The 13,426-nt window shown below is 42.8% G+C and overlaps 1 protein-coding gene across 1 annotated transcript in view; it reads left to right on the forward strand.

The window, feature by feature from the left end:
* mgat4c (mgat4 family member C) overlaps positions 1–13,426 on the forward strand; it is a 103,593-nt gene that overhangs the window by 37,639 nt on the left and 52,528 nt on the right. The window contains exon 3 of the mRNA XM_061035998.1: positions 6,604–6,687. The gene's annotated coding sequence lies outside the window, so the exon portion shown is untranslated. The remainder of the gene's footprint in view (positions 1–6,603; positions 6,688–13,426) is intronic.

A 13,426-nucleotide genomic window follows, 5' to 3' on the forward strand; every position in this document is an offset into this window, starting at 1 on the left:
AAGGACATTAAAGGTTTGGAGCAGCCGAACCTGTCATTGTTTAATTTCTGATGAGAAACTTCAGGTGAGAGAATTTTAATGAAGTTAAGAGATGATGTCTACAGCTGGATTGTTAGATGCACTTATTTGCAGATATTTATTAATAGAGACTTAGAAAAAGCTCAAACATTGTGAGAATGAAGCTGATGGGTGTCGGGATTGTGTTACGGCTGATGTTCCCGACCTCTTGCTCTTTACAACGACTTTTTCCATCAGAAATTTTGATTCATTAGCAGCTACCGACGTTGTTTCCTCCTCTCCAGATCCTTGCTTGTGTTGCACTTTCTCTAGCTCTTTGCATAAAAGTGACCTCTAAATTGCTTGTAGAACTGTAGACCACAAACATGATTTTTCTGTCATTTTTAACCCCGCATTTTAGTTGTTTACCTCAAATTAAGTCATCAATGTGAGCACCCATGTTAGTCAAGTCTATTTAACTGTAACCCTGTTCTTATCGTGTGGTCCAGGTGTTTGAAAGTAGGTGTGCAGACAGATGATACATTTTGGCAGGAGCAGAAAACCCTCACATGTCAGAAGCAGAAAAAAGCTGCTGAACTCGACAGCAGCCCTGTTTACATCCAAGGCTGTGGCATTAAGTCAGCATTGATCAGCTCCCTGCTCTCGATGCATAATTCTCAACATCTTCCTGCTACAGAGTGATTAGCTTCCGGGGGGGGGGGGGGGGGGGGGGGGGGCAAAGTTGCAAACCATCTTTTCATTATGTTTTCCTTCAGCCTCCCTCGTAAGTCATCATTGCTGAGCCCCGGCCTCTATCTCCGAACTCTGCACAAATATCAATATGGATTTAGGAGTCTCCCTGAAGCAAGGTCCTCAGCTAATTAAATCTGTAATCACTCTGTGCTGTAAAAACACAAGCAGGGGAGGGGGAGAGTGTGAAGGGGTGGAGGTGGGTGGGGGGGGGGAGTATGTGGCGGTTTAAACGGGGGCCGGTGGAGTTTTATTTAACAAAGACGACTAATTGGGTCAGAGCTCTTTATCCTCGTGAAGCACGGAGGTTTTACACGCCATGCAGTCGCCACCGCTTACGGCTCTCTGCTCGCAAACAGAGTCCGACTCCTTCTTCTCTGAGAGTAAAGAAGAGGAGGGGGGGGGGCAGAGAGGTTGAGGCAAAGACAGAGAAGAGCTACTGTTGTCAAGGCTACAGCAAACAGGTATTTTATATTGTCTCCGAGGTTTAAAGTCAGTTGTACGATGAGGAAAGTAATAGGATTCAGAGGAGCTCCGAGGTAAGGTGAATTCTAATGGAGGAAGGTGCTTCAGAGACGTACAAGTCCATCTACCGCTGCTACTTTTTTTTTTTCCCCCCTGAAGAGGAGGAAGCCTTTAAGACAGGTGTTGCAAGAAAAGGCTAATACCTCCTCTGTGTGAAACTTTCTTCACACTGCCTTTCACTACTAATTAAATTTACTGTTTAAAGACTTTACACCGTATCACAGGACAAGTAGCAGGTGATGTTTCAAATAAGCATCTCGTCTCTTTGGTAGGGTTGTCACAAGTTTAACATTTTATTCATCAATCTGATACCAAAAATGACATGCAAACTCGTGCACACCGTCTGAATCGCACAAATACGTTGGTAATGTTTTTAAACCATTTGGACAGTGGTTGCAATCTTTTGCTTTCTCCAGCTTTCAGTTACAAATGTGACTATGGATCTGTAATTTTCAATTAATTATTAAAAAATAAAGTACAGGTTTGACTTAATTTGAAGAAGTCCTCCAACCCATACAACAACTTTCTACTTTCTCAATAGGAGTGTTTTCAAATTAGATTCTTGAATTCAGTAAGAGACACTTTGGTACATAACGATGTGAAAAACTGTAGGAATAAAAAAAAACTGCATTATTGTTGTGAAATTGTTGTATTGTTATTTGGTGAAGACACCAAAACTTCTTAGTTAAGAAAAGGATGGGGTGTGGGTGTAAATAAGAATTGCATTACATTTGTTCAAACAAACAGATCACTCTAATATACCACCTCCAAATCTTAAACCAGGCCAACTATAAGAGTAAAATTTGGTAATGATTGGCATAAATACGATCATAATTCACAGGCAAGAAGTGATCATTTATGTGTTGACTGTTGGTCCGCTGAACACTTTCCAGTTGAAGTAAAAAATAAGACCACTCTTTGTGGGCCTTTTTGCTGTTTGAAACCTGGAGATGCATTTTCTAAAAATGGCAATGTCCTATAATTCTTTGTGGGGATGGGACTTTCACATGGCAGAGTGACAGAAAAATCTGTATCATCTTGTCTCACTCAGGTAAATACCCGAATGGTTTAAGAAATGTGAAGACATGTTATTTTTTTTGTATTTCTCTTATACTCCTCTTAAAGTAGTAACATCCACCCTTGTGAATGTGCTTCAGTGTTTCCCACTTCCTTTGCAGTTGCGACACATTAACGGCACTTTTCTGATGAAGATAAAGTAGACACAAGCAGCATGTCAGGATGTGTGAAAAATGTACAATACAGAAGCCATTAGGATGTTTAACTTGTCGTAGGCTGAGCACATTACATCAACAAACACTCTCCATTAAGAGTAAACAATGGCAGAGCGGACAAACACTTCATTAAAACCGAACAGAGAAGACGAATGAACATAAAAAGGAGAACCTGGCCAACGTGCTCTCATTACTCATTGTCTCTTCACTTTGAATTTTAAGGCCCAAGGATCCGCTTGTGTATCCGCGGTTTGTCTTTTTTTCCCGCTGCAGCTCTGAGGTGGTGACCTCGGCGCTGACTCCATCCTCTCTGTGTTACTCACATTTGTGTCTGTCCCCGGGGCTCTTCGTCTAAAGAGCCCCGGCTGGAGAGGCAGCCGGGGCAAGAGCAGTATGTCGGGGTTATCCCTGCCCTGGAGGAATCTTCACAGCGACCTGGTTTCTTTCAGTTGCTCCCTCATATTCCCCAGATCTCCTGCTCAAATTCACCTGATCCTCTACTGGAGCCATTTTGTCGTCTTTAACAACACTGAAACCAGAACAAGAGTCCAGAAGAGTAGTTGCAATATCAGTCGCAGTCTGGGCACCATGGCTGTCAGGAGTCCCCTGCAGTTTTTTGTTTCACCGTTTAATCTACCAGATAATTGCATCCATTGTTAGAAATAATTCATATCGTCTGCCTGAAATCTGATTGTGACTGTTTTCTCATCAGGATTTTTCTATATCAGCACGATAGCGATGCATTAAAGGGAATCTCTCGCCACAGCTCGTCTCGTTCATCTCGCAGAGATCCGAGTTAATATTAGCGATTGGTCCCCGAGTCACGTTCAGACCCATCCTTTCATGCCAGCATCTGGATTTAATTGGTGCTACGCTGTAAAGCCACAGCTGCTCCGCCTGTTAGGACAATAAATTACCCCAATTAGGAGCTCAACAAAAGAGACTGTCTGATAGCACGGCCCTGCTGCCACGCCTGGAGAGTGGAGCGCGATGGAACGAGGCCTCTTCCTGACATGTAGCCGCACAAAAAACACCTGCCCCATCATCTCTGTGATCAAAAACACAGTTCCAGTCCAGCGGATATATGGGGCGGGAGAAGATTGCTTTGCATGGCCTGCAGCGTGCTACAGCCTCGCTCACAGAAGCCTCTTGTGCAAAAAATAAGGAACAGAAAAAAGCGTTCAGCGCGTGTGTCCGAAATCAATGAGTGGTATTGTGGAAGGTGTGTAATTGCTGGGCGGATGATTAATTGTTGTTTGGATGATGAGTTGTGGGTACATCCAGGTTTTCTGGCAGCCACCCGCCGTATCGACGGCGCCGGTAATGAAGGCAATAATGAGGGACGGTTCAGGAGGATGTGGAATGGGAGGAACAAAAGGAACATCTGCGCCCCTCTACAGTTAGAGTATAATTGAGACAATATTTCATTTTCCTCTTTGTAAGCAAACCTTACTCTACTTTCTCTCTGAAAGGTGAGATGAATTTATTCCGGCCTGTGACACATTCAGCAGCCTCACCGGATCTGTTTGGTCTGCTTTTGAGCTAAATGTACGGTGGCTGCTGCTGCTGCTGTGATGTCGGCCTCAATCTCTATCGGCACTCCTCCCACGTCTCAGGTGCGGCCACGCCATCCCTTTGTCTCACCACTCGCTGTGAGCGCGCCATTAAAGCCAGCCGGAGTTTGACAAGAAAAATGAAGTGTGCTATTTCCTGTGGCCTCGAGTGTCTTCCTGAATAATGAGCGTATTGCCTGGACCCCCCTCTTGTCCCTCCCTCCCCATGCCATCGCTTTTACCCTTCCCCTTGAAGTTCCAGTCTGCCGAGGGAGTTAGGGGGATCTTTAGGTTGCTGCTTGTCTCTGAAGTGGGGTGGGGAAAGGCGGTAATGCTAGACCTCTGAAACTAAATGTGTAAATCCCATAAAAAGAAAAGTGTTTGATGAATGAAGTGGATCTTATTCACAAAATCCTCAGATTGGAATGTGAGAATGCAGAATAGTGAGGAAGCATCCATTATGATACATCATCATGGGATGGTGCAAACAGCAGCAATTGAGCAGGCCAAATTAACTGGCGCCGTATCCCACATCTCTTATTATTATTTCCTCGCTTTTTTCAAACACATCAAATGGCTCAGCAGTACAGAAAAATGCTGCCTCGCACGAAGGAAGAAAGAGGAGCTCGGCCGCTATTTCCCTTCAGCCCGGCCTTATTTCTTCCAATTACCCGTGTGTGAGCAAACAATCTGACACGAGTGACCTCCTCCCGGCGAGCTGTGGTCATGACTGGGAGGCTCTCCCTGCTTATTATGACAGGAGCGTTATGGTAATGGAGGGAAAAGTCTGCGGCATGGCGATAGCACCGCAGGAAAGGATAGCCTATTATCCAGCACTGTGCCTGGTGCTAGTAATGGTGAGAGAGGGGGGCATCCTATCCGTTATGGTGATGATGCATTTTGAATGGATGGCGCCTATTATATATCAGTGCATGATAATGGCAGGAGGGAGCGTCCTCTGGGTCAAGATGCCCAAAAATATGCAAAAGGTCCGAGCGGAGTGTGCCGCCACAGCTTTGTGGTGAGAAATTGAAAGAAAGGAGAGCTGTTATTTCTCTCTGTGTGGTAGTAATGATGGGCAAGCGTGTGAGTTCAAAGAGCGTGAATATTCCGAGAATGAGAGACAGTAAGTGTGTGTGTGTGTGTGTGTGTGTGTGTGTGTGTGTGTGTATGACAAACAAGAGCCACGCAGTAGAAAAGAGAGCCTTAGTTAGCTGTCTGCTCAGCGCTTCACCGCCCCTGTGATGTATGTTTATGGCCCATCATCTCGAGCCAATTACCCTGCCTCTGTGAGGGAGCGCCGAGCCTTGCCCCCACCGTCACAGCCGTCAGTGTGTGAGCGCGGCAGAGAGACGGCGACAGTAAGCGTTCCTGGACGTCCTCGGCGCAGCGCTGCTTTCTCCTCAAGGGGCTCTAGAGATCTGTTTTTTTTTTTTTTTTTTCAAAAAGTAAGACGTTGTGGAATTGGAGTCTGCAGCTGCTGTTGACTGAGATTGTGAGTCACTGAATGTAACTTGTAGCTCTGTGGGTGTGTGGGTGTGGGGGGGGTTATTATCTCTTCTTTTTAGCCTTAGTTAATTCTGGCTCTTCTAACAAAAAACCTTTCCGTAGAATGTTTACATCAAAATATCTGAATTAATAAAAAATTGACTAAACCTAAAAAAAAGTTACCCTTACATTACCTCAAATATTTCCAACCGTTATCAAAGCCAGAGATATCCGTAATTTTATAGTTGTAACACGACGAGTCAGACACGACATGTTTATCGTTGCCATGGCAACACCGGATGTAAGTTCAAACACCGCTACACAAGGAAGTGTGAGCTGCTACTGAAAGCTGCCGTACTGTTGCTGTCTGTGCTGCTGTGAACAAAACGGCATTTCAATTACACTTGGATACATCGTCGGTAAACATATTCTCTTCCTCAGGTAGGTTTCGCCCGTTCATAAACGCTCAACGCGGAGTTAGTTTTCATCGGGCTTGGGGATGGAGTAGCAGAGAGAATCACTCCCATGATTCCCCGCTATAGCTTCGACTTCATCTTGTTGTCATTGTATTGATTGAGAGCCCCCTGGTGGCAAAATTGACATACTGTGCCTTTAATGTAATGATATCACGAGGTGGAATTTCGTGCATTTAATGTGTTTTATTTCAAATCTGTTTTGTACAACAAATAATTGTCTCCATGTTGTCTTAGGCATCACAGTTGATTTTGGATCCAATTCCATCTTTAATAATTACATGAACTGGGTTTTACATACCATGTTATCATTACAGCACTTTATCCTGGTTTTTAATTTTAATTTTATTTTCATTCTTCATTCTTCATTCTGAGGCACTTTGAGCTGCATTGTTTTAATGAAAGTTTTTTTTAATTATTATATTAAACTTTAAAATGACACATTTCACATGCCCCACTCGTACGTGCATCCATATGAGCTGAGATTGTATAGAGTATGGATTCATACATTCGATTAGTTGCTCCAGATGTCACACAGCTGTGTAATCACACTGACATGTCACGTGTCTTTTTTTTGTTTCTCAGATAACTCTGAGCCAGACGTGTTCATGCATCTCGTCCAGCTCAGCCTGCAGACTCTCCCCCACAAACACATCTGACTTCTTCCAGGTACGTTTCTTCTCTCTACTTCTTTCTGTTTTTGCATCTCTAGAGTGTGTGCTGTGCTCGATTACACATTTCTTGTCTAGCTCACAGTAGCTGCCTCAGATTGCTTTTTCATAAAACGTTCCCCCCGCAGAGGAGTGACATGAGAAAAAGGTAAACTGAATCAAAGTCGCAGCGGAACAGCCGTGGAGACTAATTTGCTTTCAGCGGGGAGTTCTTTTTAACCCCGCTGACACTGCTGAGGAGCGTGACTTTATCTCAGGCAATCCTTAAACTTCACATTTGGATGATTCCTCTGTGAAACTTGAGAATGCAGAGTGGTAAAAAACCAGGGTTTACATTTTGAATCCCCCCCCCCCCCTTCCTGACTTGATATTCACACACTGTGACAGATTGAAACTGCAAAGCTGTGTTTGTGTTGGCTAGATGAGGGAACGCTGCTGCCCAGAGGGTTTATCAGGGAGAGAAAATATTGACCGCCAACAGTTGCACTTTGGTGGTGTTATTGCTTTTCACACTTGTGTGATACAGACAGCAGTCGGCAAGCACAACAATTGTAAACTCGCAGCCATATTGACAGCCGCGTTGCTCTTCTGTGCTGGGCAGCATATCCAGCTTACGGTGTTGACTCTTTAGCTTATTTCTCCAAAGTGCTTTTTTGCAGAGAAATATAAAACGAGGAGAAATACTTACTCTTTGGGTTGGATGCCAAATCCAGAGGGACCTCTAAATATCCCTCTAAATTAAGACCACAAAACACTCTGACAGACCAACAACACAATGTGTGTGTGTGTGTGTGTGTGTGGGTTGTGTGTTTTTCTTTCAATATGCTGGAGCTTCTCAGCTCTCAGACAGCCGTGCTTATTATTGGTTTGCACACAGGTGAAGTCAATTCATCACCTCGATATTATGCGCAGCTCTGAGGTATTGGCTGTCACTGCAGCTCTATGTGACTCTCTGTTATTGTGTTCATAAACGTGCCAACACCACTGTTCAATGTTACTCTGTGGAAGCAAAAATTTCCACATAATTGCAATTGTTTTGCCAACCACTAATTAGGCGACTAAATTAATCATGTTTCTGGTAATGACTTTATATCGTCGTTAAACTTAACTTAAAACATCTAATTGCTACCACAGAAAATACTAAATATGTACTGTTAGGAGCAGTGGTGGAAATGGACTCATTTTACTGGGGGAACCTGGAACCAAAGCTTCTGTGTTAGGGTCAGATACTGGTTCCCCCAGTAAAATGTGACCATTTCTCCCACTGTCTCCAACTGACCTGACACAGCAACTCTGGAGAGACACCTTCCTATTGGCTGTAAAGGCTGTCACTTGATTTGTGGTGCATTAAAAGCGCATTATGTTAGTTTTAATGAACTTAAGCTAGCTCCGATTTCAGACCAAAGATCATGGGGGTGTGGCCTGATTTGAGACATGTCACAACCAGTTATTTGTCCAAATATTCCTCAAGAGTGTTGCCTATATGATTTTTTTTTTTACTGCTCCCTATCGAGTCGGAGCCTCCCCCATCTTGAATCGAAAATAACAAGCAAGTTTGACATTTAATCAATCAGGCTGCCTACGACAGAATACCAATAACAGACCAATGAGAGCGTGCAGACCAGGAAACGTTACAATCCGGGAGTTGCTTACTTTTACAGCTCATGGCAGTGAACATAAACACAACTTCTCAACCAGGATTTAACCCATAGTCTTTTTCTTATTTTTTGTTTTTCACTGCGAAACAGAATGCATGACAGGACAGCCAGCTGACAACGTCCATCGTGCTCCATATTTGTTTTTATTCTGAAGTCACGTTTGGAGGATTAAAATGTTAAAAATAGGTGGAAACTCTCCTTATGTCTGTGGTCTCCCACATCTTTAAACTTGGTTAGGATTTTAAAATCGATTTGTGTAGCCAGCCTAAGAAAAAGTCTTAAAGAGCTACATGTAGATTCTCTGATACAACAATAAAAAGAAATTGTAAAGGGGTCAGACTTGGTTATGTACATTAGTGTACTTTTTACTAAACCTTGTGATAATCTTATGAGTACTTTCATTTCACCAAAGGGAAGTAAAGGAAAATGCTTCAAATTCTTTGTAAACCTGGCTTTGTGATACTGCACAGTTTAAAAATATTGGCTTTTACTTTGAAATATGAATTTCAAACATTTTTCTGTTCCCATGTCAGACATTTGATTTGCAAAGCCTTGTGATTCCAGACGATGAAAAGCTGATTCTCTCTGTTCCGTCTGCACTCTGCCCACATGCTCTACAAACCACTGAAGGAACTCTGCGTCACACTTTGGCTAAAGTGCTGTGGCTGTAGCTGTTTTTGTTTTTCTAACCTTTAACATTTTTAAGTGGTGCACTCCAGTAAATGAGACGTTTGACATTCTGAAACAGCGGAGACTTGAAACAGCTTAAATCAGGGATTGAGGTGATCCTCCAATTTCTCATCTGCTTCAATGCCATGCCAATGTGGCTGTGCATTAAAGATTCATGCAAACAGCTGTTTCTTCTGCGGGACAGCATGGCTCAGAGCAAGACTGTGTGCTAAGATTTCAAATCAGGGAAGGCTGGTGAAGCTGGCTTTGAAAGAATATTGCAAACAGTGCAGGCTTACTATATTATGGCAGGAAATGAACACATGCTTGTCAAAGGAAATGGCAGCATCAAGCAAAATATGTAGCACAGAGACAGGGTGTAGGAGTGCAGAAATCCCAATGAGTTCTCTGTAAAAAAAAAACAAAAAAAAACATTTTCTTAAAATATATAATTTCTTCTAAATACTATATTAAAATATGTATCTGTCCCTGCTGCTGTGTTGACTCTGTCACATCCCATCACACTCTTCACTGCCCCTACCAGTCATGTGTATCCTGCATCAGGCATGTGTGACGCGTTGATTTTTGAGGATGTGCCAAATGGACCAAGGGAATGCAGGTCAAAGGCATTTCGGAGTTAGCTTTACACTTCAGAATGGGAGGACACATCCTCTTCTTAGGGTGAGAGTTCAAGTTGTTCATCACGCGTCCCTCACAGTGTAAAGTTTTACATGTGGGTCTCAGGGGGCGGGGCGGGACCTAGAAAGGACATTCCAAGAGTAGAGTTGACAAGATATCCAGTATGTCTAGCAAAGCAAAGTCTGACTGAGCTTTGATGACTGGTGGTGATGTTTTTTCTTTTTTTCCCTTTAAACAATGTTGCATGTTATTTGTCATATTCGACTGAGTGGAGAAAAGAGTGGAGACGAACATTCTGGCAAGCAGAAAGGAGTATGAAGCAGCTTCACTACATGCATGACGATTGCCCAAGTCACTCACTGGTAATGTGAAGTTAACGTCATCCGCCAGTCCTGCTAGCCCTTGGTGAATTTTCCTGACTTTTACCTGCTGCTCTCCCGTTTCAACTTACCCCGACTTCACAAAGACATTTTCGATGGAACTGACAGAAAAAAGTTGGGGCCAATTGCATTCACACTCCTGAAAATTTCAGGAATTTTTCAGGATTTTGGGGCGTGTGTGAAAGCACCAAATGCTTAAAACGCATAAATCTGATCCAAAGCTAGGATGGACTATATGTCAGTGAGAGCAGTTAATCAAAGCCAAATCATTATCTTTGTGTTCAGAAGTCTTTGACATTTGCCTAAGTGACCTTTAACTGTTACATTTTGAAGCACCACAATCACAGGGTGCTTGAAAGACATGGTGTGTGTTCATTGAAGCTGACATTTGTAAGTCCGGTTCCTGATAGAGATAATGTGTGAAGCTCCTGACAGCAGGTGCAGCCACTGAATGCAGACGACGAGTTTAGAGGAGTGTTCTGGTTCGAGTGACATATTCACTGCTAGCCTGCTGCACATCATTCTGTCTCCCTCTCATGCCCACATTCACGCTGACTCTTTGTGGTTACTCTTAATCTGTTCAGTCCCATTCTCACCGTGTGTCACGTGTCCAGATACAACGCCATTGTCTGGGGAGACTGAGGGTCTTACTACAAAAGACAGCTTGATTAAATATCTACATCTGCAGCTGAAATCATGTGATGTTTGTGTTTGTGCGCGCTTCTATTCTCCTATACACCCAACAAAAACGATGATCTTTAAGGGTGTAACATAATAGGGCTCTCTCCTCCGCCGAGGCAGGCCGTGACCTCCTCACAGACCCCTTACAGTGACCATTAGAATGGTAATGTGGTAGGCCGATTGCCAATTTGCAGCCCACACAAAGGCATTGCCCCGCTGAATCAAAGGATGGCTCCTTAATGACAAACACCAACAATACAGTCGGCTCCAACCAAACACTCTCTGCCATCCCTCATCCCTCACTTTTTTAAATTTATACACTCAATCACAGCGTCGGGGGGGGGGGGGGGGATGTCTGAGAGACCGTGTTTTCACCTTTCAGCACACAGTTGCACATCAGTTAAATCGGCCTGCCACGCCACATAAAGCAAAGGCGAGAAATTCCTGCTGGATATGGCGGTAATAAGCAGATGATCCCCTTTAGAAATAACAGCTGGTTGTGTTTCTCTAATGCCGAGCTTCCATCACTGCCCGTCACTCTTCGTTCATCTGCAGCTGTTAGCCATGCATCCTGTGTGATTACTCTCATTCTGCTACATTGTAAAGCACTATTTTTCACCAGCACGTATACCCGCTAGAAAAATGCATTGGAATGCAAACACTGAGGTGGCTGAGTACAATTTCTGAACGTCTACTTTGCAAGCAACTAAGCAGACTCGTTGGTCCAATGATGACGACTGGTCTGCCAGTAAATTGTGGTGGTTTTGGTTGACGATTTTGTTCGGCAGATTCACACTTTTGGATGTGTGGAAGCAAGACGCCTGATTGTCATATTGCACAGTGGTGTGTTATCCAAATGTCTGTGGTGAAGTACAGCTGTGTTTTGTTTTCCATCTTCTGAAATCATATAACCCTGGCAGATATCGCAGCTTTCAATGCATCTGTAATTGGCGAGGCATTCTCAAAATTTTTCTGAAAGAATTCAGGCACAGAACAAGAAAAGCTCGTCAGACTCCCTTCCTGTTTGAAAAGCTTTTCATTTTGTAATTAATTTTGAGCTGCACCAGAGGAGTGTTTGGCTAAGAAACACAATATGCTGCACTGTTTTTTGGCAGCTTTTTTTTTTTTTTATGGAACTAATTACAGCAGACCAAATTTACCTCCAAATCATGAATTTTTTTTTTCCAAGGCCAAAGAAAACCCACTTTGAGAAAATACTGTATAACAATGAGTTTTCTTATGCTTGGAAATGTCCCTTGAGTGAAGAGAGTGTTATGAAATAGTGTCTGCTGTTAGTCGGACACATTAAGCTAAGTGTCTGGTTTCCGGTGTGAGTCACTCAGGACCAGAATTCACTTTAGACTCAAGAGGACTCCATCACAGACGACTACAAACGTCCATTTTTGCAGCCTCAGAGAGCACTCTTCTTTGAGGATAGAGCAGTAAATTGCACTTTCATAGTAATTGCACCTTGAACATGCATTAACAACACATTGCAAAGAACATCACTAAAATGCAATGATTAAGGAGAAACTAGCACGCTGCTGACACTCAGCCCGGACACATAAGACCTATTGGATGGAGTGCATGGGCCGTGCATTGACACCATTTGGCCGTCAGATAGAGCCACAGCTAGCATTAGTTTGGGACCATCTAGTGCTGCTTGAGGTTTGATAACAGGATAACTAAGGCTGAAGGTTGTAGGTTTTTATTTTCTAGTGGATTGTTTTTTTGTCATTGTTTAATTTATATTCCAGTTTTATTTTTGCATACTAATGTCTCCTATTGCTTCTGATATCTTCACCTCATACCCTTTTGTTTTCCCTCCTTTTTAAGTGTTTTTACATGTCCTGAAGAGTTTCACCTCTCTCACTACTTTCCCCTTCTCCTCTCATGTGATATCCATGTTGACTGAGCCTTTTTTTTTTCCGAGTGAAGTCCACCGTTATTTAAAGCCTTTGTCTGTATTTTGAACCAAACCTTTTCATACTTGTGAGGACTGTTGCCTGTTTTTAATGTGACATCTGTAAACTCAACTCTGCTTCAAGTGAAGAATGTGACAGTTCTGTTTTATCTGCTGCCACTCTGTTGGAGATATTGGATGTTTATGACCATATGGCGTTAAAAAAGAACAGGTCTTCTGCTCATTGGATGATTTAGGAATCCAGAGAGAGGATGTGTCACAAAACCAGTCAAACAGCAGAGAGACACGACCTGTAAGGTTTTGCTAAATAAGGGGAAGGACAAAATATGGATACAGCAATATGTTGTCACCCTGACTCGTGTGATTGTATTGTTGGTATTGTATCCTTATAGAGAAGCTTATGACATGAATAACGGTACTGTGAATGGAAGTTAACTAACTTAAGTCATGTCCTTTGAAGGAGTTTTTAAATTAATCAAAAGTAGAAGTAGAATTTACAACTTTTAGGTAACACTAAAAATATTTCTACATTGATGACTAACATACATGTTTTCACATTTCTCTCTATATTGACAGCAAAAGCTGAAGAGAGAGAAAAACGTGAAAGAAAAAAGGAGGGATGACAGTTAGCGGAGCAGCTGTACATTATAGGTGTCAGCTAACAGGGTGATCAGGTACATACATTATTAACATTGTATTATATGTGCACAAATATGGTGATTTATTTCCTCCGAAACTTGAGGGTGCTCATCAGAGAAGTGCAAAGCCTCCTCCTGGATGGTTGGT

Source organism: Labrus mixtus, chromosome 4 (assembly GCF_963584025.1).
Source record: "Labrus mixtus chromosome 4, fLabMix1.1, whole genome shotgun sequence".
Taxonomy (NCBI): Eukaryota; Metazoa; Chordata; class Actinopteri; order Labriformes; family Labridae; genus Labrus; species Labrus mixtus.